The sequence below is a fragment of the Delphinus delphis genome, chromosome 14 (genome assembly GCF_949987515.2).
Source record: "Delphinus delphis chromosome 14, mDelDel1.2, whole genome shotgun sequence".
In the NCBI taxonomy this organism is placed as follows: Eukaryota; Metazoa; Chordata; class Mammalia; order Artiodactyla; family Delphinidae; genus Delphinus; species Delphinus delphis.
The window spans coordinates 56,434,414-56,457,113 of record NC_082696.1 but is presented as its reverse complement, the minus strand read 5'-3'; the positions used below and the strand labels follow the sequence as shown (position 1 = coordinate 56,457,113).

The window sequence follows — 22,700 nt, the reverse complement described above, 5'->3', positions numbered from 1 at the left end:
TGGATGACTGAATTTTCAAGATTTATTTTCTTGTGAGATTCTTGCTATTTAAGGAAATTTTTTTTTAATTTAAAGAATGTTTGCAGTAGAAGAGATTCTGATTGCTTTGTCCCTATGTGTCCTTTTCTAAACATAATTTTGAATAGCAGATGGTTAGATTCAGACAACATAGGATTTAGTCCATTTCTTTGTCATTACTCATAGCTTGAAATTTAGAAAACTTGAATTCAGGGAAGGAAGGAAGATAATCAGTTTATAGTAAATTTGATCTCACACTTCCCCCTCCATGTGAATAGGATTAACCATATCTTTATAGTGTTGAGATGCATTTTACATCTGTTCTAGGCATATGAAATGTTTTGGATCAGGTTGTTGGCCTGCCCTCAAATTATCACATACTTTCCAAGCTGCTTTGACTTCAGAGGAGCTCAATGAGCTCTCATTTTTGAAAATGGAAATGAGGCAATGGTTTAAAATATTTAAAATTTCTTGTGGTTTTGTCAATCAATAATACTTATTTCAAAACCACTCTCTTCAAAGAGATTTTCTTGGTAGCATAAAGTATTAAAGGGGGAAAGTAGAACTGTTACTTTCATTTAATGTTGCTGTGATGTATACATGTATGGAGACCTGCTATTATCCAGCATTTTCAGAATGGATTAGAGACAAAGTCAACATCATCTTTTATGACATCTATAAAATCTCACCTCTTCTCTGAATCCTTTTTCCAGTTAAGAAACAGAAGTGATACATTCATTCTTTTTTAAAATTGAGATATAATTGACATATAACATTGTATAAGTTTAGAGTGTACAAAGTATTGATTTGATACATTTATACATTGCAATCTGATTACCACCAAAGCATTACCTAACACCTCTATCACTTACATAATTATCATTTCTTTTTGGATGGGGAGAACAATTAAGAACTATGCTCTTAGCAGTGTGAAGGATACAGTACGGTTGGCTGTAATCACTACACTGTGCATTAAACATCCAGAACTAATTTATCTGTTAGTTGTAAGTTTGTACCCTTAAACAAGATCTCCCCAATCCCCTTTTCTCCCAGCCCCTGGTAATCACCATTCTATCTCTGTTTCTATAAGGTCAGCTTTTTTAGATTCCACATGTAAGTAATATCATACAGTATTTTTCTTTGTCTGGATTATCACTTAGCATAATGCCCTCAAGGCCCATCCATATTGTTGCAGGTGGCAGGATTTCCTTCTTTCTCGTGGCTGAATAATATTCCATATTTCCTTCTTTCTCGTGGCATAGAGAGAAGTTGAGCTGTGATGGAGGCCTAATGAGAGCCTCAGCCAATGATAAGGGGAGCTCTGGACTGCAGTGACCCTTCAGAGTTGTCCCAGGTTAGGCCAGATCAAGCCCTCATGAGATGTGGGAAATCCTGGGAAGGGACGTGACCTTGTGGAATGGGGCTCTCTGCAGCTGATGTGGCTGACAGCAGAATACTTTCACAGTTAGGGTAACAAGCTCTTCCTGTATGGGCATGTGGGCGGCACACCACAGTATCCACCATCAAGGCTCAAAAACTCTGTTAGAAAGGGAGACATTTCAGTTAAATAAGAAATGCATATAAAAAAATCTAATTATTAACCTCAGAAGAATTGTGCCCATAAATCAAGAATAAACCTGAATGAAAAAGAAAGAACTTAAAATTATGTTTCCTTAAATAAACACCATTCAGTGGATGAATGAGAAATAAAATAGACTTGTGTGAGTACCAAGCTTGTTATTTGGAAGATAAAGTTGAGAACACAGAGCTAGGCAATAAAAAGTTTAAAAAAATGAGAAAAACTAAAATACATGTATGAATATTTTAAGAGATGCAATATTCTTCTAATGTGAAGTTTAAAAATAGGAAATAAAGGGGGAATTCCCTGGCAGTGGTTAGGATTCTGTGCTTCCACTGCAGGGGGCATGGGTTCGATCCCTGGTTGGGGAACTAGGATCCTGCATGCCATGAGGTGCAGCCAAAAAAAAAAAAAAAAAAAAGGAAATAAAGTCGAGAGAGGAGAGGATACTAATGAGCCATTAAATAGAAAAAACAAAATGCCAACTCAGGTCTGAAGAAATAGTCTTTAAATGGAAAGGGTCTGCCAAATGCTGAGTGTGTTTAATAAAAAGAAAAATAAAAACTGAACAAAACCCCCAAACCACACCTAGATACAATATGGTGAAATTTAAGACCCATATGACAAAGAATATTCTAAAGCCTTTTGGAGAGAAAAAGCAAAAAAACAGGTCACTTCAAGGGGACGAGAACTACTCTGGCATCAATGGATATCAGAAGATCATGGAAGAATTTCTTCAAATTTTTGAGGGTTTTAATCCCAGAATTTTATATCCAGCTAAGTTATCAGAAAAATAAAAAAATTTGGACACAATAGTACTTGGAACATTTACTGTTCATACACTCTACGTGTAAAATATCATTCTCAGGGAGTAAGTCAGTAAAATGACCAAAACAATAAAATGAGTAAAGAAAGATGGAACAGGATACAATAAGTAAAGGTAGGTGATTATATCTAAGAAAAGTGATGAAATTCAGGAAAAAATTAAAAGAGAATTCAGAAGAACTAGATGCATGGTTGCTTTTCTTTTAAGGGGAAGAGAATTATAATTATTTCACTTCAGGCCCAGTCTCACTACTTACTATTATCATAAGTAGTGGGAAGGTAATGAATAATGTCTCACAATGGTGAATCAAGAATTTGAGGCTTCAGTGTACTTTTTACACGTAAAAGAGAAACCATTAGAAGAACTACATATAATAACATAGTGAAACAAAGTGAAGAGGTGGCAGGAGTGATAAAATATAGTATAAATTTATCTTTAATAAGTATCAACAGATACTATTTATATTTATAAACTATGAAAATAAAAGTTCAATTACATTATTTAGAGTTGTAATGGCAGTTCCCCCAAAAACCAAAAAACAGACAATATAAAGTGGTTACCATTGGGACCTAGAAGTCAAGGAGAAGTGTAAGGGAGATGTTACTTATTTTATATTCTTCTGTGTAGTTATTATTTTTTATATCATATGCAGAAATTATATACATTACATAAAAGCTAGTCTAAAATATATAGATAGTGATTTAGCTAAATAGATTGTAGTATTTATATATATATTTGAATAGTATCCAACAATTGGTTTACAAATATATATGAAGGCAGTAACAAAACAACTGCAGGTCTAAAACCCACAGTGTAAAACATATTAAGTGGATTTAATGTAAAGATGTGGACACTGGCAAAGGTAGATTTTCAAAATACTTATATTTATTATAGAATTATTTAACACAACAAAAATATTATTCAACATAAGATTATCTAATTTATATAAATTTAACCTCTTTTCCCAAAAAGGGGGAGGTAGTATGGGCAGAAGGCCACAGTTCCAGTTTCCAGTTCCCCTGGAAATCAGACTCTGGAACAGAGATTTACATGCAAGTGATGTATTGGGAGTGCTTTTGGGAAAAACACCTGTGAGGGAGAGAGGGAATATGGACTGGGCAGGGGGAGAAGCTGAATTACCATGCAGTTGCAACACTCAGTGGACCCCATGGGGGTCTCTGGGGCTGGTATGGACTCTCAGAGTTGTCCTGACTTGAGGCAAGGATATTGGGCTTATGTACCCCACACTGCTCAGTCATTGGATATAGGTTGCCCCTGGGGAGGGCATAAGCTTGGGTGAATCGACTCTCTTTGGTTGAGGGCAATGCTTACTTATAGTGGGACTCAGCTGTGTACCGTTGTTGGTGAACACCCCTGGCAGCTGGAGGAATAAGTGCCTCAGTCCTAAATGGGTGATCTGCATGGGATACCAAAGCATCCCCTCCAGTACCCCAACCTCTGTGTGGTTTCTGTGCTGGTCCCTCAGTCCCGTTGTAGTGTCTCTCCCAGGTGGCTGCCTAGATTATCACTGTAAGGTCCTGCTCCAGGATGTCTGGTCTGAGCAGGGTCCAGACCTATGTCTAGTCTCAACCTTCAGTCTCAGGAGACTGGAAGGGCATCACATAGTCCTACAAGTGTAATGAGTGGTGAATTCTCAGGGTTTTATGCTTAACAAACCCTAATATGTTGGGTCTAGATGTGAATAGTGAACATTAGACTCTGTTACAATCTACAAATTATGACCACAAAGATACTGATATCCAACATATATCTGAAGTTTCAATAAATTTTTTCATGAAATGGGAGAGTGGAAAGAAAGTGGTGATCATAGTAGACATGGTGAGAATCAGATCCTTCATAAACATTTTGAATTTTTATTTTATAGCTTTCCTACTGAATTCAGTATAAGATGGAGAAAAGATGTCAATTTCTCTTGCAAGTAATTAATAAGGACCGTGATATATTGTGTGTAGAATATTCTATTGCATACATGCATTAAAGACCATTAGGTCTGGAAGGACTTGCACAGATCACTGGGTGCTACTTTCTTATTGCAGACCTCTTTTCTTAAGCCAGTGATTCAGAGAGAGGGCCATATGACTCACCCACTGTCACAGAGTGACCTACTGTTTGAGACAGGAATTAAAGTTATGAAAGCTGCCATCACAGCTGGTCCAAATTTGTGTTTAAGTCTTAATATTTATATCAGATCTCTATGTGATTTAAGAAAAGTCACTTGCTCTTCTGGATCTCAATTGCTTATAAAATTAAAGTTGTATGAATTAGATAATCATCAATTATCTAATTATGAATTTGATTGGTCCAAAAAGTGATCCTTTCCTTCATGTATAGTATGTGATAATCATATTTCAGCAGTTCTAAGACTCCTATTTTTTCACAATTAACATCTTTGAAATGAAGATGTGGCATACAGTTGGCGGTGTATCATAGTTTAATGTCCATTATCAGTTTTTAAAATGGTATATAAAATAATTATGTGACATATACTTGATAGTGCCTTACTATGAATGAAATGAAATACAATATAATAGAAGCAGACATTCAGAGTCACGCAAAATTAGTAGCAAAGTATTGGCTTATGTGTGGTGATACTTGAATTCCTGATCTTTTGCCAGGTTGTCCTGTATTGTTTAGCTTCTTCAGACCTTAATTTCTTGAAAATTAAGCACTTTGGCAACTTTATCTCTAACGTTCCTTCTAGTACAAACATTCTATCATTTTAGAGGATGATGATGATGATGACAATGATGATGATGACAATTGACACTATGACTGAAGAAAGGGATGATACACCAGGAAGTTGACACATACAAAACCAGCGAACCATTATTATCCGATTCTATCCTTGAATCTACTCTATTTCAGAAATGATAGGAGATAGTTTAATGTTTGGTTAAAGGCCTATATATTCATGCTACCAAAGAGGAATGATTTCAACATGTACCATGACTCATGGATGGCATTCCAAAAAAGTGTGGTTACCTAAGTTTAGTAAAAATAAAATGTCACTGAATGCTATTTTACATCCTGTAAAGTTAAGTGCATGCATCAGATCAATTATATATTGAATATTATGAAAGACTAGTTTAAATTTCAAACCTCTCTTCTTAAATGTATTTTTAGCTTTCATTATTCCATGCTTTCAAATCCTGTGTGTTAATGTAATTTTGGTTAGATTCTTGATTACTCTTTAGAACTATATCTGGGTTTAGGATTTAAAAACAATAAATTTAATATTCCCAAGGAAACTGCTGAAAGATGCTGTGTATATATAGGATTGGGACGATCTTTTTTTCCTTCGTCTACCACTTGTCATCAATCTTGTGTAAGCAGTAAGTGAAAATGGAAACTGTCATCCAGACCTCAGTGTCTGTTTCAGAGCATTCAGGCAGCACATTTCCATTCACTTTTCTTAAGCACTGAGCTTCTTTCTGTCCTTTCTTTTTTTTTTGCGGTATGCAGGCCTCTCACTGTTGTGACCTCTCCCGTTGCGGAGCACAGGCTCTGGACGTGCAGGCTCAGTGGCCATGGCTCACGGGCCTAGCCGCTCCGCAGCATGTGGGGTCTTCCCGGACTGGGGCACGAACCCGTGTCCCCTGCATCAGCAGGCGGACTCTCAACCACTGCGCCACCAGGGAAGCCCTTTCTGTCCTTTCTTGATAACCAGAACTTGACTTTATCTGTACCTGTCACTCCAGCCAGTACACAGATTTGCTCACTACACTTGTCTTCCATATTATTTAAAAGACTTATCTATGATTGTGGCTTGCTTTCAGAAATACTTCCTTCTGGTCATAGCTCTATATATCTTCTCATGCATAAAAATATGTAGACATGAAGGCCCTATGGCAACAGAAAGAGTTCCTATAAAATGCTGAGGATACAGTCTAGTGTTAATGCACCAACTCAAGGTAATGGAGGTAAACCTAAAATCTCAAGACTACCTTTATGCCCTTGAACCCAGGAATTGAGAAGAGTCTATGTAATGCATGTACAACAATAATTTGTACAGATTACGAAAAATGTGCCTTCTGAGTTTTTCATCCTAATAATAAATGTGATCCAATCAAACCATTAAAATGACTTAAATGCAGCTGAATGTCATTTGTTGCTTGCCATAATATTCTAAGAAAAAATAGTCATTATGAACTCTTAAAAAGGTCTCAATTGCTTTATAATCTATGACAGCTCTAGGTGACTGGCAATAGTCATTTAGCTTTTGTGGAAATTGTGAACTATGAAGGTCTAAATGTCATGTCTGTATGAGGTATAAAAAGTGTTTTTTTACTTTTTCTTCTTTTTTTTAAAAAATATGTTTTTATAATTATCTAGAAAAATCCAAAGAAGTCAGAAGTTGCAACAGCCTAATGACTTGTTTCAGCCAGTATGGTGTCTTATGCTATGACCTAATTTAGGACATTTTAGGTCAGTTATCATTGACCAAATAGATGGAAGTGGTCTTGGCTCTGTTATCTCCTGGGTCAAAAATAGTTTTTATTAAGGAGAAAAGACCCCAGTCTAAAAATGTGCCACTTGTAATTAAAATTTTTATATACTTAAGTTGCAGAATATTGTATTTCATAGGTTAGAAAAGAGAACAGCAATATAAAATCATGGAAAATATTATGCAGAACAAGTAAATAGAACATCATATCATTAGATGTGTATAATTCAACTCTATAGTGAATAAAAAAGCAGGTTGATTTTCTTTATCATTCATCTGTGCACTGATTCAGCAAATATTTATTGAATTTCTATTATGCTTAAGATGTTAGAATGTATCTTTTGGATGTTTGTGGTAATAATCATTTAGTTTTTGTTTTTTAACTGGCTTACAATTTATAAAATTATACACGGCACCTGGTGTTTTCCTAAGAAGTTTCCCCTCAGAAGAATAGGGGTAGAGCAGACTAAGGTTTTATCTGAGTCTTCTTATTTCAATGAGTGATGAGCAGCAAGCAGCTGACAGAAGGAGGGCACCTGTCTTTCAGCGACTCTCAGTGAGGACAAGACCAGAGGAAAAATGTGATACTTAACTCAGATTAGGAGAGAAGACACCACAGCAGTTTTTCAAATAGAGTTGGGGCAAAAGAAAGTAGCTGACACTGTAAGGACATATATGGCCCTGGAGCCTTGAAATATTATATGTTTCAAAGTAAGCTTTTATCTTAGATTTATAGATCTGTTGATCTTAGGTCTACAACACTGTTAATTTTGTCAAGCAAATAAAATTTTAGTCACCGTTATGTTTAGAGGTTTTGCAGTTATAAATCTTGCTCCAAAGTGCAAATAAATCCAAATAAGAACATCAGCAGTGTGTGTGTTGGGGTTCAGAGGAGACCACACGTTCCATGTGTGCTACCAGAAAAAAAAAAACCTGTTGCTCTCATCAACTGAAAACTGACTCTTTATATTATGAAATATAAGTCATGTTCTAACATACAGGCTGGTATAAAGCATATTTCTCCAAGAGAAAAATAAAAACAAAGGAACACAAGTGCTTTGGCATCCCTCAACTGATGATAGGCTTTAGTTGTGACAGTCGAACCCAGCAGTTATCGGTCCTGCTTATTTGCTCATGTCGACTCTTGCCATTTGCTATGCATTTCTTGGTACTCACATTTCTTACTTTGCTTCAGTTATATAATATTTTATCAAGGACTACTAAGTTCTATGTCTTGGAAGGTATTATTTCAAGTATTTGAAATTGATGTCATTAATGCCTGGACCGTGGTCTGGCATGTTGTAAGCATTCAGGCGTTCGTTGACTCAGTGGATCAAGTCATGTTTGTCGATTCAATTCTTTCCTTCTCTCTAGCAAACTCCAAGGGACCCTGCCTGCCTCTCCTAAAGTCTCAGACCATTAATTCTCCCTTTTCCCTCTCAATTTCTGCTCCATCACTATATCCCCCTCCCCCTTCTACTTCAGAATTCTCTGCAGAGATAGATAGTCCAGCAAGTCATCAATGTTCCACAGATGGGTAGCATTGATTTAGGCTCCTGGGTAATTGCACATGTATGCTACCCTGCCCTTTGTTTTTTTCAGCGTAGGGTTCTATTGTTTTTCACTTCAAGTAGTTGTGCGAACTGTTGTTTCAATAATGAATTTCATTTTGTCTATTTTCAAGAAAAACTTTTTTTCTTGATTACTGAGGTTACAGTAAATGAAATATTACCTGAGTTTAGTTTGGATTCTTGGATTAAATACAATCTTTGTTAAATTCAAATGTAATTATTGAAATTTACTTTTTCCCCTAATACTAAGATCGAGGATACATATGAAAACTATTTTAATATTTCACTTAACTTCTTCATTTGCTATGCATATTTTTTTAATAAATTTTATTTATTTGTTTATTTTTAAAATACCACCAATTTATTTTTTCCCCTGCTTCTGTGGATTGGCTGGGAAATCCTAAGCTGGTTTATCTGCCCTTCCTTTTTTTTTTTAACATCTCTATTGGAGTATGATTGCTTCACAATGTTGTGTTGGTTTTGCTGTATAACAACGTGATTCAACTATATGTATACATATATCCCCATATCCCTTCCCTCTTGCATCTCCCTCCAACATTCCCATTCACATCCCTCTAGGTGGTCACAAAGCACCAAGCTGATCTTCCTGTGCTATGCAGCTGCTTCCCACTAGCTATTTTACATTTGGTAGCGTATATATGTCAGTATTACTCTCTCACTTCGTCCCAGCTTACCCTTCCCCCTCCCCATGTCCTCAAGTCCATTCTCTACTTCTGCATCTTTATTCCTGTCCTGCCCCTAGGTTCATCAGAACCATTTTTTTTCTTTTAGATTCCATATATACGTGTTAACATACGGTATTTGTTTTTCTCTTTCTGACTTACTTTACTCTGTATGACAGACTTCAGGACCATCCACCTCACTACAAATAACTCAATTTCATTTCCTTTTATGGCTCAGTAATATTCCATTGTATATATGTGCCACATCTTCTTTATCCACTCATCTGTCGATGGGCACCTAGGTTGCTTCCATGTCCTGGCTATTGTAAATAGAGCTGCAATGAGCATTGTGGTAAATGACTCTATTTGAACTACGGTTTTCTCAGGGTATATGCCCACGAGTGGAATTGCTGGGTTGTATGGGAGCTCTAATTTTAGTTTTTTAAGGAACCTCCATTCTGTTCTCCATAGTGGCTGTATCAATTTACATTCCCACCAACAGTGCAAGAGGGTTCCCTTTTCTTCATACTCTCTCCAGCATGTATTGTTTGTAGATTTTTGGATGATGGCCATTCTGACCAGTGTGAGGTGATACCTCATTGTGGTTTTGATTTGCATTTCTCTAATGATTAGTGATGTTGAGCATCCTTTGATGTGTTTGATGGCAATGTGTATAACTTCTTTGGAGAGATGTCTGTATAGGTCTTCTGCCCATCTTTGGATTGGGTTGTTTGCTTTTTGATATTGAGCTGCATGAGGTGCTTGTATATTTTGGAAATTAATCCTTTGTCAGTTTCTTCTTTGCAAAAATTTTCTCCAATTCTAAGGGTTATCTTTCGTCTTGTTTATGGTTTCCTTTGCTGTGCAAAGCTTTTAAGTTTCATTAGATCCCATTTGTTTCTTTTTGTTTTTATTTCCATTTCTCTAGGAGGTGGGTCAAAAAGGATCTTTCTGTGACTGATGTCACAGAGCGTTCTGCCTGTGTCTTCCTCTAAGAGTTTTATAGGGTCTGGCCTTACGTTTAAGTCTTTAATCCACTTGGAGTTTATTTTTGTATATGGTGTTAGGGAGCGTTCTAATTTCATTCTTTCACATGTAGCTGTCCAGTTTTCCAGCAACACTTATTGAAGAGGCTGTCTTTTCTCCATTGTATATTCTTGCCTCCTGTATCAAATATAAGGTGACCATATGTGTGGGGGTTAATCTCTAGGCTTTCTGTCCTGTTCCATTGATTTATATTTCTATTATTGTAGCTTTGTAGTATAGTTAGAAGTCAGGGAGCCTGATTCCTCCCGCTCCATTTTTCTTTCTCAAGACTGCTTTGGCTATTTGGGGTCTTTCGCATTTCCATACAAATTGTGAAATATTTTGTTCTAGTTCTGTGAAAAATGCCATTGGTAGTTTGATAGGGATTGCATTGAATCTGTAGATTGCTTTGGGTAGTATAGTCATTTTCACAATGTTGATTTTTCCAATCCAAGAACATGGTATCTCTTTCCATCTGTTTGTATCATCTTTCATTTCTTTCATCAGTGTCTTATAGTTTTCTGCATACAGGTCTTTTGTCTCCTTAGGTATGTTTATTCCGATGTATTTTATTCTTTTTGTTGCAGTGGTAAATGGGAGTGTTTCCTTAATTTCTCTTTCAGATTTTTCATCATTAGTGTATAGGAATGCAAGAGATTTCTGTGCATTAATTTTGTATTCTGCTACCTTACCAAATTCATTGATTAGCTCTAGTAGTTTTCTGGTAGCATCTTTAGGATTCTCTATGTATAGTATCATGTCATCTGCAAACAGTGACAGCTTTACTTCTTCTTTTCTGCTTTGGATTCCTTTTGTTTCTTTTTCTTCTCTGATTGCTGTGGCTAAAAATTCCAAAACTGTGTTGAATAATAGTGGTAAGAGTGGGCAACCTTGTCTTGTTCCTGATCTTAGTGGAAATGGTTTCAGTTTTTCACCATTGAGAACGATGTTGGCTGTGGGTTTGCCGTTTATGGCCTTTATTATTTTGAGGTAGGTTGCCTCTATACCCACTTTCTGGAGAGTTTTTATCATAATTGGGTGTTGAATTTTGTTGAAAGCTTTTTCTGCATGTATTGAGATTATCATATGGTTTTTTTCCTTCAATTTCTTAATATGGTATATCACATTGATCGATTTACATGTATTGAAGAATCCTTGCATTCCTGGGATAATCCCACTTGATCATGGTGTATGACCCTTTTTAATGTGCTGTTGGATTCTGTTTGCTAGTATTTTATTGAGGATTTTTGCATCTATGCTCATCAGTGATTTGGCCTATAATTTTCTTTTTTTGTGACATCTTTGTCTGGTTTTGGTATCAGGGTGATGGTGGCCTCATAGAATTAGTTTGGGAGTGTTCCTCCCTCTGCTATATTTTGGAAGAATTTGAGAAGGATTTGGGTCAGCTCTTCTCTAAATGTTTGATAGAATTCGCCTGTGAAGGCATCTGGTCCTGGGCTTTTGTTTGTTGGAAGATTTTTAATCACAGTCTCAATTTCAGTGCTTGTGATTGGTCTGTTCATATTTTCTATTTTTTCCTGGTTCAGTCTCAGAACGTTGTTCTTTTCTAAGAATGTGTCCATTTCTTCCAGGTTGTCCATTTTATTGGCATAGAGTTGCTTGTAGTAATCTCTCATGATCCTTTGTATTTCTGCTGTGTCAGTTGTTACTTCTCCTTTTTCATTTCTAATTCTGTTGATTTGAGTCTTCTCCCTTCTTTTCTTGATGAGTCTGGCTAGTGGTTTATCAATTTTGTTTATCTTCTCAAAGAACCAGCTTTTAGCTTTATTGATCTTTGCTATCATTTCCTTCATTTCTTTTTCATTTATTTCTGATCTGATCTTTATGATTTCTTTCCTTCTGCTAACTTTGGGGTTTTTTTGTTGTTGTTCTTCTTCTTTCTCTAGTTGCTTTAGGTGTAAGATTAGGTTGTTTACTTGAGATTTTTCCTATTTCTTGATGTAGGATTGTATTGCTATAAACTTCCCTCTTAGAACTGTTTTTTATTGCATCCCATAGGTTTTGGGTCATCGTGTTTTCATTGTCATTTGTTTCTAGGTACTTTTTGATTTCCTCTTTGATTTCTTCAGTGATCTCTTGGTTATTTAGTAGCATATTGTTTACCCTCCATGTGTTTGTATTTTTACAGTTTTTTTCCTGTAATTTATATCTAGTGTCATAGCATTTTGGTCGGAAAAGATACTTGATATGTTTTCAGTTTTCTTAAATTTACCAAGGCTTGATTTGTGACCCAAGATGTGATCTATCCTGGAGAATGTTCCATGAGTACTTGAGAAGAAAGTGTACTCTGTTGGTTTTGGATGGAATGTCCTATAAATGTCAGTTAAGTCCATCTTGTTTAATGTGTCATTTAAAGCTTGTGTTTCCTTATTTATTTTCATTTTGAATGATCTGTTCTTTGGTATAAGTGGTGTGTTAATGTCCCCTACTATTATTGTGTTACTGTAGATTTCCCCTTTTATTGCTGTTAGCATTTGCCTTATGTTTTGAGGTGCTCTATGTTGGGTACATAAATATTTACAATTGTTATATCTTCTTGGATTGATCCCTTGACCATTATGCAGTGTCCTTCTTTGTCTCTTACAACAGTCTTTATTTTAAAGTCTGTGTTGTCTGATATGAGAATTGCTACTCCAGCTTTCTTTTGATTTCCATTTGCATGGAATATCTTTTTCCATCCCCTCACTTTCATTCTGTATGTGTCCCTAGGTATGAAGTGGGTCTCTTGTAGAGAGCATATATGTGTGTCTTGTTTTTGTATCCATTCAGTCAGTCCATGTCTTTTGGTTGGAGCATTTAATCCATTTACATTTAAGGTGATTATCGATACATATGTTCCTGTTACCATTTTCTTAATTGTTTTGAGTTTGTTTTTGTAGGTCTTTTCCTTCACTTGTGTCTCCTGCCTAGAGAAATTCCTTTAGCATTTGTTGTAAAACTGGTTTGGTGGTGCTGAATTCTCTTAGCTTTTGCTTGTCTGTAAAGGTTTTAATTTCTCTGTCAAATCTGAATGAGATCCTTGCTGGGTAGAGTAATCTTTGTTGTAGGTTTTCCCCTTTCATCACTTTAAATATGTCCTGCCACTCTCTTCTGGTTTGCAGAGTTTCTGCTGAAAGATCAGCTTACATGGGGATTCCCTTGTATGTTTTTTGTTGCTTTTCCCTTGCTGCTTTTAATATTTTTCTTTGTATTTAATTTTTGATAGTTTGATTAATATGTGTGTTGGCGTGTTTCTCCTTGGATTTATCCTGTATGGGATTCTGTGCTCTTCCTGGACTTGACTATTTCCTTTCCCATATTAGGGAAATTTTCAACTATAATCTCTTCAAATATTTTCTCAGTCCCTTTCTTTTTCTCTTCTTCTTTTGGGACCCCTATAATTCAAATGTTGGTGCCTTTTATGTTGTCCAGAAGTCTCTGAGACTGTCCTCATTTCTTTTCATTCTTTTTTCTTTATTCTGCTCTGTGGGAGTTATTTCCACTATTTTATATTCCTGGTCACTTATCCGTTCTTCTGCCTCAGTTATTCTGCTATTGATTCCTTCTAGAGAGCTTTTAATTTCATTTATTGTGTTGTTCATCATTGTTTGTTTGTTCTTTAGTTCTTCCAGGTCCTTGTTAAACGTTTCTTGTATTTTCTCCATTCTATTTCCAAGATTTTGAATCATCTTTACTATCATTACTGTGAATTCTTTTCCAGGTAGACTACCTATTTCCTCTTCATTTGTTTGGTCTGGTGGGTTTTTACCTTGCTCCTTCATTAGCTGCATATATTTCTGTTTTCTCATTTTTTTTTTTAACTTACTGTGTTTGGGGTCTTCTTTTCGCAGGCTGCAGGTTTGTAGTTCCTATTGTTTTTGGTGTCTGCCCCCACTGGGTGTGGTTGCTTCAGTGTTTTGTGTAGGTTTCCTGGTGGAGGGTACTGGTGCCTGTGTTCTGGTGGATGAGGCTGGATCTTGTCTTTCTGGTGGGCAGAGCCTCGTCCAGTGGTGTGTTTTGGGGTGTCTGTGAACTTAGTATGATTTTGGGGAGCCTCTCTGCCAGTGGTTGGGGTTGTGTTCCTTTCTTGCTAGTTGTTTGGCATGTGGTGTCCAGCCCTGGAGTTTGCTGGCCGTTGGGTGGAGCTGAGTCTTAGCATTGAGACAGAGATCTCTGGCAGAGCTCTTGCCGATTGATACTATGTGGGGCCAGGTGATCTGTGGTGGTCTAATATCCTGATCTCCGCTCTCCTATCTCAGAGGCTCAGGCCTGACACCAGGCCAGAGCACCAAAACCCTCTCAGCCACACGGCTCAGAAGAAAAGTGTGGAGAAAAGAAAGAAATAAATAAATGAGTGAAAAAATAAAAATTAAAAAAACTTTTAAAATAAGAAAATAAAAAATCAAGGAGAGCCACCAAACCAATAAACAAATCCACCAATGATAACAAGTGCTAAAAACTGTACTAAGATAAACGTAAAAATCAGAAGCTAGTCAGTCGCATACAGCAAACCCCAAGTCGACGGTTGCTCCCAAAGTCCACCTCCTCAATTTTGGGATGATTCGTCGTCTATTCAGGTATTCCACAGATGCAGGGTACCTCAAGTTGATTGTGGAGATTTAATCCACTGCTCCTGAGGCTGCACAGAGAAATTTCCCTTTCTCTTCTGTTTCCACAGCTTCTGGTGTTCAGTTTTGGTTTTGACCCGAGGTCTGCATGTAGGTTGCCCTCTTAAAGCCGCGGCTGATTCGCGGGCTCTTGCTCATTCAGGCTGCAGGGAGGGAGGGGTATGGTAGTTACAATTGGAATGCGGGAAGAGCTTGTAGCGGCAGAGGCTGGTGTGACGTTGCAATAGCCTGAGGCCTGCTGTGTGTCTTCCCAGGGAAGTTGTCCCTGGATCACAGGACCCTGGCAGTAGTGGCGGGCTGCACAGGCTCCCAGGAGGGGTGTGTGGATAGTGACTTGTGCTTGCACACAGGCTTCTTGGTGGCGTAGCAGCAGCAGCCTTAGCGTTTCATGCCCGTGTCTGGGGTCTGAGCTGATAGCCGCAGCTTACGCCCATCTCGAGCTCGTTTAGGCAGTGCTCTGAATCCCCTCTCCTCGCTCACCCCGAAACAGTGGTATCTTATCTCTTAGGCAAGTCCAGACTTTTGCCCCAACTACCTCCCAGCTAGCTGTGGTGCACTAGCCCCCTTCAGGCTGTGTTCACGCAGCCAACCCCAGTCCTCTCCCTGGGATCTGACCTCTGAAGCCCGAGCCTCAGCTCCCAGCCCCAACCCGTCCCGGCGGGTGAGTAGACAAGCCTTTTAGGCTGGTGAGTGCAGGTCGGCAACGATCCTCTGTGCAGGAATCTCTCTGCTTTGCCCTCTGCACCCCTGTTGCTGCGCTCTCCTCTGTGGCTCTGAAGCTTCCCCCCCACCACCCCCTGTCTCTGCCAGTGAAGGGGCTTCCTAGTGTGTGGAAAATTTTCCTCCTTCACAGCTCCCTCCCAGAGGGGCAGGTCCTGTCCCTATTCTTTTGTCTCTGCTTTTTTCTTTTGCCCTACCTAGGTACGTGGGGTTTTCTTGCCTTTTGGGAAGTCTGAGGTCTTCTGCCAGCGTTCACTAGGTGTTCTGTAGGAGTTGTTCCACATGTAGATCTATTTTTGATGTATTTGTGGGGAGGAAGGTGATCTCCATGTCTTACTCCTCTGCCATCTTGTAGATCCCTTCTATTTATGTATTTATTTATTTTTTTGGCTGTGTTGGGTTTTGTTGCTGAGCGTGGGCTTCCTGTAGTTGCAGTGAGCGGGGTCTACTCTTCGTTGTGGCACGCAGGCTTCTCATTGCAGTGGCTTCTCTTATTGTGGAGCACAGTCTCTAGGTATGTGGGCTTCAGTAGTTATGGCATGTGGGCTCAGTAGTTGTGGCTCACAGGCTCTAGAGTGCAGGCTTAGTAGTTGTGGTGAACGGGCTTAGTCGCTCTGCTGCATGTGGGGTCTTCCCAGACCAGGGCTCGAACCTGTGTCCCCTGTTTTGGCAGGCAGATTCTTAAGTACTGCGCCACCAGGGAAGTCCCATGCTATGCGTATCATCTAAAGTAATAGTAGAAAAAAATAAGACTTCTACTCCTATGCATGTTTCACTTCTGTATTAATAACTTATTTTTACATGTTCTGCCAGAGCAAAAACAAAAATACAAATAAGAACATTTTCATAGAACCAGTATTCTAAGCATAGAATTCATTATGATATCACCAGACCTTTCTCTGGACTCTTCATAACTCATGAGTGGGAGAGCTTAGAATCTCAAACAGAGTTACTTTTTGCTAGTTTATTTAGGAAAAACATGCTATTGGATAATTTTAAAATATGTAACAATTCAGTTAAAAATTTGGAATACATACAAGGTAGGATCCAAGTGCCTCATAGTACAAGACATGTTACAAAGTGCCCTACATGCTAGAAAAACATACATGAAGTAAACAAGGGCAAAGAATGAAGAGAAGAAGGCTCATAAGTTTCTTACTTTTCTCCCCCACCGCCGACCCTGCCCTCATCTGCCAGCAGGCAGGGTGCATCCTAGAAAAGCAAGCTGTGAAATATGAGCTCCACAGCTGCCTACAGGGCCATCAATTAGAGACGCATTTGTTTAAGGAGTACAGTACTTCTGGAAGATTTACTTTTTCCAGTTTGTAAACCAAAGGTCCCCACTCCATCTTTGCAGAACCCAGATACAGTATGATTGAAGCTTTAAACTAGGTTCTTCATGACTTTTTTTTTTCCTTAGGTTATATATATGTTAACATACGGTATTTGTTTTTCTCTTTCTGACTTACTTCACTCTGTATGACAGAACCTAGGGGTAAGACGGGAATAAAGACACAGACCTGGGGGATTCCCTGGTGGCGCAGTGGTTGAGAGTCTGCCTGCCGATGCAGGGGATACGGGTTTGTGGCCCGGTCCGGGAAGATCCCACATGCCGCGGAGCGGCTAGGCCCGTGAGCCATGGCCGCTGAGCCTGTGTGTCCGGAGCCTGTGCTCTGCAACGGGAGAGGCCACGGCAGTGAGAGGCCAGCGTACCGCAAAAAAAAAAAAAAAAAAAAAAAAGACACAGACCTACTAGAGAATGGACTTGAGGATATGGGGAGGGGGAAGGGTAAGCTGTGACAAAGTGAGAGAGTGGCATGGACATATATACACTACCAAATACGGATAGGGAGGGTGGGAGGGAGGAAGATGCAAGAGGGAAGAGATATGGGAACATATGTATATGTATAACTGATTCACTTTGTTATAAAGCAGAAACTAAAGCAGAAACTTTACACACCAGTGTAAAGCAATTATACTCCAATAAAGATGTTAAAAAAAAAAAAGATTTAAGCTAAATGAAGCAACTGGGGAGGCATTCCTGACATTAACATTGTCAAGAATCTGTCTTAATTTTGGGCTTTAGCTCTTGCTTGCATGTTCCTTAACTCAACAGGTAGAATTTGATGATGTGAGATCCCAAGTTTTAGTGTATTGTTTTTCATAAAACAGAAGCTCTTTTAATCGCCCCCAAATTATAGACGATTAACTTACTGAACATTCTGTCCGACATATGTGCCACTCTTTGGCTTATAAATTACAAGCCTGAATTTATAGGTCAATATTCCATGCTAGACACAAAGAGGTGGTAGTGGTGGGTTGTAAATTCCTATGATATTTCAGTTCTGTATGAGTGAGATAGCTATGATTCCTGCCCTCAAAGCTTACAGTCTAGCAGGAATATTACATATTAAATATATCTTTATATCAGTGTTTAATTACAACCATGATCTAATGATTATGGACCCATTTACTGATCAGTTATTCTATCTAAACTGTTTAAAGCTACTTGCACTGATCACTTCAGAGAGACGAGATGGACTTATACCAAGGTTTATGTATACTTGTAAGGGATTTCATTGGTCTGTTCACCACTTTTAACATGGCTATACTCATCATACATTTCAGAAGTATAAACTGACTAATGGTCTACATCTGTCAGAACTCTGGTTGAGAGAAACTGTATTTAAGAGGGATTGAGTTAAAAAATATGCTCTTTATCCTCCTTTAGATACTCTGTCCTAGATGAAATCAATACAATAAGTTGCTGCCTGTGTGGACTGCATTTTATTGCTCACCTTCCCCTGTGGAGTTTGTATTGATGTGCATTTCGACACAATGCCATTAACTTATGTTGAAGGATGTTGCAGTAAACAGCCTGATAAAATGCATTGCTATGCATACTATAAGGGTGTTGTCCATTTCTTTTATACCTTGTTCTGTAGGAAAGCCTAGTGGGATTTTCCTTCAGGGTTTACAGACAAGTATATGTGCTTCTTCCTAGCAACTAAGTTGTCTTTATTTCATTATCTATGTGAATTAAACAACTACAACTACTTTCTGTCTTCTCATTTGATGCTTGAAATTTAAAATTTGTGGCTTATGTCCAGCAAATATATAGTATTTCAAGGCATGCATTAAAACAGACACCTCTCTCCTTTTGTTTGTTTTTTCTTTACTTTGTTTCTCCTATCTAAAATTTACCTTATCTTGCTGTTTGATACATATCTTAGTAAGCCATCTTAAACTATTTACATAACAAAGAGGGGTATTAAAAATAAATCTGATGAACAGCTATTAGCAATTGGCTTAGTAGCATTTATTGTAAAATAATTCCATTCTACACTAATCCATGATGTCTACTTTATCATATATTTAATACTTTACATATACTAACCTCTGTTCTGGGGAGTTCATTTTGTTTTGTTCATTCACAATACCATATTGACTCAGAAATTCTACTGCTTGAAATTCATCCTAGGAAAACAAGGATAAGCACAAAGATTAACTATAAAAATATCCATGGTGTCATTTTTTATAATAGTAAAAATTGGGAAACAACCTAAATATCTAGATATAAAGGGTAAACTGAGCAAACTGAAGTGTAGTACTGTAATGGAATACTTGCAAGCAAGATAACATTATAGTTTATTTATTGACATGTTCACAATTTATTAAATGGGATAAAGCAAAGAGTATGTACATATGATCATATTTATGTAAATATGTATTTAACTGAAATACTCTCCTTAACTGTTTAGGGGGCCAATAATGGCTTTTCAATAAATAGTTCCCAGCATTTACTACATGACCGTGGAGCACCTTCCTACAAAGACTAGTAAAATGTTTTTCTCACCTTGGGCTCCTTCCTCATTGATATTTCCAAGAATACCTAGGGCTGTTTTCTCAAGTCGAAAGGACCCATCCTACTTTTCCTAGCCATGTTGCAAGAGCTAGAATTGAAAGCTCTTCCTTGAGGGTGAAGGACTGTACAGTAGCACTGAATGCTGGTTGTTTTAACTAGGTTTCCAACAAGGCAGATGTTGCCCGTGTGATTTGTCAGCCTGAAATGATATGGTTAGGGTCAAGCCTGCTCTTTCACTGCCCCCTCTTCTGGCTCACATTCCTGCCCAGCCCAATGATCCTTGGATTGTGAGGGAGGAAAATTCTTTGTTCAGTGTTCTTTTCTTCAACCAGAAATACTAACAGGAAGGTTGGCTGTGCTCACAAACTCATGATTCTTCTAACGTTCACTCATAACCCTGTTTCCAAGGCAAAGTATACGGTAGCTGGGTCCAGAGGGTTTTACAAGTTGTCACAAACCAACCCTAGAATCAGCTCAGCACTCTTGTCCAGGTCTTAATTCCTGTCTCTCAGGAAAAATCATATTTCTTCAAGTGGAAACCACCACTATCTTACCCACACACATACTTAGAAAAAGATGTGGAGTGATATATATCACAATAACATCGTATGATTTCAATCTTACTTTTGCTTATCTATGTATTTTCATTTTTCTACACAATCATACGTTACTAAATAAAATCTCCCAGTACATCTGAATCCATTTGCTTCTTAAAATTTAAAAATCTTTTTATTGTAGAAACTTTCAAAAAAATTGAGAACATAGCACTGTATAATGAACTACAATGTACTCATCACCTGGAGACAAAAATCATCATTTATTTTCATCATTTTTTATCACTACTACCCCCAACATTTTATTTTGCTGAGACATTTTAAAAGCAAATTCAAGATATCATGTCATTTTACCTATAAATACTTTCATATTCATTTGTAACCACAAAGGCACTTTTAACATACTCATTCTGTCATTATCATGCCTTATTGTAACTCCTTAATGTCATCTGATATCCAGTCTATATTCAAATTTTCTTGTTTCTCAAAGATGAATCCTTACAGTTGGTTTATTCAAATCAGGAATCAATTGTGTTTCACATATTGTATTCGTATTTTATGTCTCTTAAGTCCCTTTCATGCTGTAATAGTCTCCTCCCCCACCCTTTTTATTTGCCATTGATTTGTTAGAAACTAGATCATTTGTCCTTTAGTATGTCCGACATTTTGGAATTTGGTTGATTGCTTCCTTCTTGACTTGTTTAGCTTAAAATTTTTTTTTTTTACTCCATGTATTTCCAATAAACTGGTGGTTAGAATATAAATGTTCAATTACATTTAGGTTCTTTTTAAGGCAAAAATAATTCATAGTCAGTAATTCATTGTTACTGCATCTTATTATGAGACGATACTGTCTAACTGTTGGTAATGCTAAGACTGATCATTGGGTTTGTTTTGCCTTTTTATGCATATATTTAGGTTTTATCACAGTAGTTCATGCACATGATTTAAATATAAAATTGCAGAAAGGCTTATATGGCTCTACCCTCCCTGACTTCTGGTCTACCCTCCACTATTCCCAGTTCCAAATTTCCATTTTTAATCCTTCTTGTCACTACATCTGGCCCTCCAAATAATATGCTTTTACTTTTCTTTCTTGATTTATCAACTTTAGACATAATCTATTCTAGCAGGAGTTCAATAGACAAGGCCTTAAACTCATTCATACCACCTCTCCATCTTATGCCTCCTCTCTTCCTAATATAGTTATTATTTTCAGTTCATCTGTTTTTTTACATTTGTTACTATAAAAAATTCAGTTTCACTCAGTTTTTTTTTTTTTTGCTCTATCAATTTTAGATAGAATTTAGAATTACAAGCTCTCTGCATTTAAAGATGAAGCTACTAGCTTACCTCTTCTTTCCTCTATCTCTCCTTTACTCAATGTTCCTTCCTCTTGCACCTTCCTCTTCTGATGGGGAGAGATGACATTTTTCTTGAAATCAGTTAAAATTTGCTTTAGAAAGAAAGTTCTGTGTTCCCAGTCAGTTGTAAAATATCACTATTAAGGCTGTGGAACAGGGTAAAGATGGCTGAGGGAGAGCTGTCCCGGGCATCGTCATGGACAGAAGTGTCCCTCAAAGGAATGGCCAACATCAAGTCTTGGCCTCATTCTCAGCCTAAAGTTCTTTCTTAAGCGATGAAAGAATCTTGTGTTGCACTTAGACTTGGCAGAAGAGTAGGAAACTTGGTCACAGTTACATTTATTTATTTATTTATTCATTAATTCATTCAAACATTGCTGTGGATTCAGCAGCAGTCCATTCAGGAATTTGCTGCTAGTTAGCTATTCTGGGGGCTTGCTTAAAGTTTAATGGAAAAAAAAATAATAACTGATAAAAAAGAAGAATGGAAAGAAATGTCCATTTCACCTTACAGAAGTAGAAAATATCTTCCTAACTGTACCAAAATTCATGATGCCATGAAACTTAAATGTATTTCACTCCTTAAATGTATGAAAAATCTATAACAATATATAGAATGTAACACATGATAGTTAAAATCTTTAGCAATTAAAATTATCCTCTCCCATAAGTAAAAGGTAAATAATAACAAGAAAATAAATGAGTACAGAAGATGAGATTAGAAGATACATGATAGAAGAAATGCAACAGTCTAAAAATCTAAAATTCAGATATTTGTAGATACATGAAAAAATGATTATTTTTAGATTGGAATGGGATTTATTGGTACATATATGAATATTTTTAAATGTAATTTCTTATATTTTAAAGGAGACCAAATTACTCAGTTTTCTCTTTGGGCCATTTTATTAGGAATTCAACTTGACAAAGACTTGAAGACATTTGCTTTAAATCCCTTGCTTTCCTGGCTCCTGTCCTTTACAACCTCAGAGTCTTAAAGCTTCAAGGTATAGTTTTCAGAAACTATTAAATACCTTTATCTTCTAATATTTAACAATTCCCTCTTCTTTCAGTAACAAGTCATCCCCAAACTCAGCAAGCATAAAATAACAACAGTGGAACAGCTAATCTCTGCTTCGTGGTGTCAGGGCCTCAGCTGGAAAGACTGGAAGGATGGGGTTTGAAATCATTAGAAGACATCTTCATTCACATCTGGCAGTTGATGGTGTAGCATGGCTGGGACCTCAACTGGGCTGGGGGCTGGCATTTACGTGTGGGCTTTCCATATGGTGTTTTATGTGGGGCCAGTTTGGGCTTCCACACAGGGATGGCAGCTGGATTCTAAGAGCAGGTATTTTAAGAGGACCAGGTAGAAGCTATACCACATTTTATGACCTAACC

The 22,700-nt window shown here is 37.4% G+C and overlaps 1 long non-coding RNA gene across 1 annotated transcript; it reads right to left on the bottom strand.

Annotated features, from left to right (window-relative positions):
* Window positions 1-1,245: 1,245 nt before the first annotated feature.
* Window positions 1,246-21,381, bottom strand: LOC132437335 (uncharacterized). Its single transcript, XR_009522004.1, has 3 exons — window positions 21,289-21,381; window positions 18,914-18,993; window positions 1,246-1,557 (listed from the first exon to the last, which is right to left on the bottom strand). It is a non-coding gene; the product is annotated as an uncharacterized lncRNA (long non-coding RNA).
* Between the last annotated feature and the right edge of the window lie 1,319 nt (window positions 21,382-22,700).